Here is a 5,554-nt window from a genome sequence, read left to right as displayed (position 1 = left end):
CAGGGAAGACGGGCTTTTTGCATAAAAAACGTCATTTTTCGACCCCCATTTGACCCCCCGAGGCAAAATCAAAATTCCAAAACCTTACTGCACATCTACGTGACACCACCAACCATCTCCCAAAAGATGATTAGGCTACTGTGTAAAATGTATGAGGAGTTCAGGGAAGACGGGGCTTTTTGCATAAAAAACATCATTTTTCGACCCCCATTTGACCCCCTGGGGCAAATTCAAAATTCCGAAACCTTACTGCACATCTACATGACACCACCAACCATCTCCCAAAAGATGATTAGGCTACTGTGTAAAATGTAAGAGGAGTTCAGGGAAGACGGGGATTTTTGCATAAAAAACGTCATTTTTCGACCCCCATTTGACCCCCCGGGGCAAAATCAAAATTCCAAAACCTTACTGCACATCTACATGACACCACCAACCATCTCCCAAAAGATGATTAGGCTACTGTGTAAAATGTAAGAGGAGTTCAGGGAAGACGGGGATTTTTGCATAAAAAACGTCATTTTTCGACCCCCATTTGACCCCCCGGGGCAAAATCAAAATTCCAAAACCTTACTGCACATCTACATGACACCACCAACCATCTCCCAAAAGATGATTAGGCTACTGTGTAAAATGTAAGAGGAGTTCAGGGAAGATGGGGATTTTTGCATACTATAAAAAAATTAACAATGAAAGAAAAAATTTGGTTATTACATTTTTTCATTGATAATGCTATCCTAGAATTATTCTGATTGAAATTCAACATTGACTTCATATCTTGGTTTACTTTTAGATTAAGCCTGAAGATGCTAATACGTTTGAGGGTCTCGCAGAGTTGCTAACGAAAGGACGTTCAACAAGTACGCGCAATATTCTCCTGAGTCATCGGACAGTATGTTCAAGAAATAAAATTTCCTGAAAATGTGATGCCAAAAATCCCTTCTGCCATTATTAATGACTTTGCTAAGAGTGATGGTTATGAAGTCGGCCAAACAGAACTGAAATACCTCCGCAACATGTGGAGGCAGTTTACGTCAATGGCCAATGGCGCTTCGTATTTCCGTTATGGGCTTGTAAGGTATGGTTGGACATAGCACAGGAAAATGGACTCATGTGGAGGCATAAGGTGAATCTCTCTCTCTCTCTCTATGAAAGGCACTATTTTCCCCAAAGGTTTATAAAATTGACGTACCGCACTGTGAAACACACCATGATAGTGTTATAAGCTTTCATAGCAAACGTGAAACGGAAATAAAGTTTATAATGACAAAATATTTGCAAGTACAAAGTAAACTGGTTCATTACAAATTGGATAGTCATCGTTAAAGGGTGGTTGGGAATCAACAATGCATAGGGCTGACGATACCACAGAAAGGGGAGTTTGGTTTGCAGATTAACACAAAAAAAGAAGACAAAGAATTTCAAAATGTTTGTAACTTTTTGCTGGAAGCACAAGATGGAAAAAAAAACATCGAACCTACGAGTTACATGTATTTCTTCACTGAAATCAAATGGGTTTATGATGGAGCATTAGTTCTAACTGTCTAAAGAGATTACATAATTGTATGTTTTATTTCTCTCTTTCTGTGTTATATTTCGGTTAAAAATTCAGTTAAACTTAACACGTATTTTCATGTACATGTATCATGACAGACTGCGTCAGAGAAAAAAGCGAGGGCTGAACTAAGTAGGTAGTTTCGGTCAAAAGATCCGGTAGTAATCAAGCGTGCTATAGACCAATTTGCCAAATTTGATCTGGACGATAAAGGGGAATTAAAGAAAGCCCAGGAAAAGATTGAATATCTCAAAGCTTTAAAAAGGTTTGTAGACTATAGTCACGGAATACTACTAAAACATTCGTTGCTTCCGCCCAATTTTAAATGCATATTAAAAAATATATGTATTTTTACATTCTTTTATGTAGGTGCATGTCTAAACCAATGCCATTTTAAAGTTTATCACCACTTGCACAATTACCATAAATAGTCTTAATTTTAAAGTAAAATAAGCAATAAAATGAACAAACAAGTAAGCTCTCGTTTCTTAAAAAAAATACACGTATCTACTATACAAATTTCGGTCTATTGAAAAATTTATTGGGAAAATGTTCTGCGCTGATACTTAAATTGTTCAGTCCTGTATCATTTAAAAAAAATTCAAACGCAAAAGATATTTAAAACAAGAGGCCCATGGGCCACATCGCTCACCTGAGCACTAAGGGTAGGAAAAAGTAGAAAATAGTTTTTTTTGTAGAGCAAATCCAAAATACAAGAATTTGTCTCTCAATATAACACTTATTAACAGGATTATATATTTCAGTATTAACATTGTTGATTTTTTAAAATTTTTCAAGGCTTTCAGATATATTTTCAAAATATGTAAAACTACAGCTCTCTCATCCAGAAAGCCATGTTTGGCCCAGAAGACGAACCCCTGGGGGGTCATGATTTGAACAAATTTGAATCTACACTACCTGGTATGCTTCCATATAAATATGATGAATTATAGCTTTGTCATTCTTGAGAAGAAGATTTTTAAAGAATTTTCCTATATATTTCATGAAACTTTGTGATTTTGAAAACCGTGTTAACATACCCAAGAAATGCTGGAGGGGGTCATTTATTTGATACAATTTGAATCTACACTACCTGATATTTATATAATCTATACATTGATGATTGTATAAATATGATCTCCTCTGAATGGCTTTGTCACAAAATACAGTCTTGATAAGAGAGATTTTTAAAGAATGGGTTCCTATTTATTTTCATAATTTTGGTACGGCCATTTCACGATGGCATCAGGGCCATTGAACAGTGAGGGTCATGATTTGAACAAACTTGATCTTGAGTGTTTGCCAACGCATCTTTCCTGTCACGGGGCCTCCAGAAGATTTTTAAAATATGGTAAATTTTCATTAATTCCCAATTATCCCCCATTGAATGAGGGCGTGGCCTTTCTTCAAAGTGCCCTTTTAAGGATACTTTGGGCGAAGGATTGAAATTGGCCATTTTAACAGGACTAAAATGAGAAAAGTTTACAGACAGACGGACGCCGGACAAAATGTGACAGAAAAGCTCACTTGAGCTTTCAGCTCAGGTGAGCTCAAAAGCAAAACTAATTCACATATTTATATAATCTATACAACATGTAAAAAAAAAAAATAAGACATTTAGGCAACATAAAATACAAGATTTGTCTCTCAATATATCACTTATTAACAGGATTAAGAGACAGTATTAACAGAAGGATTGTTGAAGCTCTAAGCTCTGGAAGAAAGGCTTCATCAGACAAAATTTTCAAAATTTGAACACAAACTACAGTCTCTCATCCAGAAAGCAGAGGATGTGTTGGCGGATCTACAGAAGACGAAGAGGTACTCCCACGAGATATTGGAAATGAACCTGGTGACCGTAACAGAACTACGTAATTACCAGACTACGAAGCTTATAGTTCACGATGTGTTGAAAGCCGTGTAAACACTACTAGGAGAACGTCAAGAAATGCTGGAGGTATCAAGTGATTGTTTATTAAAGGGAGGGTTGGTTGGTAGAGGAAGTTGAGTGTAATGAAACAAGGAGTGTGTGGATGGGTAGAAAAGAGTTGAGTGTTATGAAACGGAAGTTGTTGGATAGAGGAGTCGATTGTTGTGAAAAAGGGATTGGTTACATGGGTAGGGAATTTGATTGTTATAAAAGAAGGGGTGGGTGGGTGGCTGAATAAAGTTAATTTTTATAAAATAGGGTGTGGTTATAATGAGTTGATTCTTATGAAACGGCATTGGGAGGGGGAATTTTATCTTTTGAATTAATAAAAGGAATGTTTCCGTACTTTTTAGAACACCTTTAAAAATAATCGTCAAATCTATATACGAAAGGACTGGAGAGATGTCCAGTATTTGATAAGGAGGACCGGTAAAGAATCTCTTATGAACCGGATAAAGAAATTTGACAAAGTTCAAGTCGAAGAGAACACAGTCAATCTGGCTTCACAGTTTCTGAAGCCGTATGACGAGGATATGGCGCATGCGACCATCGCCGGATGTGGAACATTTTATATTTGGGTACATATTCGAACATTTAACATATCTTTATACTTTATTTTAAGCTATCTTTAATTCAATTTGAATGTTAACCAACAATCTCCGATTTTTTTTAATAATTCCCACTTGAGAAATGCTTACATTGATTTTTTAATTTACAACTGATTCTACGAAATCTGACCATAGAGATTCTCGACATAAGGCTCCGAGGAGTCGTACCAGAAATCATTCGAACATAAATACATCCGCTATGAAAAGTCGTTCCAGAAATCATTCGAACATAAATACATCCGTTATCAGGCCCAAACATGAAGATGAGGATGAAGGCATGGTTAGTGATCACTGACAGTCAGAACAGTTCATTGAACAGAATGCTGACCCGTCAGACGAAAATCAAAATGAAGAACCCGATGACGGGTATCAGTTGTGATGTGATAAAATTAATAATTAATTACTTATTTGGTATTTAAATAGAAATGATGAAACATAGATTATCAAAATGCAATAGTATTTATATTTTTTAAAGTTAGAAATAAAGATAACATTCACATTTTTTGGTGTCTTTGATACACTAATTGGTCAAGAGAAGTGTTAAAAATGTTTATAATGTTCACTCTTTTGTATGACTGTGATATGAAATGACAAAAACCACTCTTCAATGAAAATTTTGTCTGTACAAATAAGGTTTAATAGCCTTTCTTGGTGATTTTTTTTAAAGATAAACTAAAAAATATGAGAATCATTAAAATATATATTTACATTTGTATTTTGAATATATTTAAATTGCTAAATGCGGTAAAAAGAATTGGGTGAAGTTTCCTTGAATTGTAAAATAAAGACTTTTTAAAAATATTTAAATAACCAATTTTGGTAAAAATAGTGGGCGAATTTTCTTGGAATTGTAGAATTAAGAAATTCGTCCCAAGTATGGAATAATACAGTATTGCAATTGATGCAAAGTAGTAAGTAAAGAAAAGTGGCAACATGATATGGTTTGTTGAGTTCATAATCTTATCTTTCATCATATTTTCAATACATGATTGATTAGGTGTTGATCTATTACACTCATTGCTCGATCTATGTGTATTTAAAATCTAATGACAGTATATTGAGGGGGAGAAATGAAGAGACAGGCAATTAAACACAACACCGAATACCCAGGAATGCACCCTTAATACACTTCTTGAGTCATGAATTTTATTTAATAATAGACCTTTTTCCTCTTGGTCATCATTCGGTTCTTGTACTCTGTGCTTCAAACAAATATTACGTATATGGATGGTTGGAAACCGTCCCTTCTCCTGAAGTAAACATCACAGGCCAGGTGAGATTTTTTTTTCTCTCGTCAAAATTTATCTTTGATATTTGAAGGTTTTCGAAGCTATAATTAAAAAATATTTTTCAGTGTCTAGATGGAGCCCTCTTGTTATTCAAACCAATTCTTTCTCAAGTAAACATTTTTTTCTCCACAAGTGAGTGGGCGGTAAAACAAGAAATCTGATTACGACATGT

General features: G+C 35.0%; 1 pseudogene; it reads left to right on the top strand.

Moving 5' to 3' along the window:
* Nucleotides 1-926: 926 nt before the first annotated feature.
* On the top strand, nucleotides 927-4,472 carry LOC134258186 (uncharacterized; annotated as a pseudogene).
* The last annotated feature ends 1,082 nt before the right edge of the window (nucleotides 4,473-5,554 follow it).

This window comes from Saccostrea cucullata, unplaced genomic scaffold (assembly GCF_032062105.1).
Source record: "Saccostrea cucullata isolate Sc308-1 unplaced genomic scaffold, CSIRO_AGI_Scuc_v1 ctg13591, whole genome shotgun sequence".
Taxonomy (NCBI): domain Eukaryota; kingdom Metazoa; phylum Mollusca; class Bivalvia; order Ostreida; family Ostreidae; genus Saccostrea; species Saccostrea cuccullata.
The sequence above is the reverse complement of the archived record's forward strand: the minus strand, read 5'-3'. Positions and strand labels throughout refer to the sequence as shown.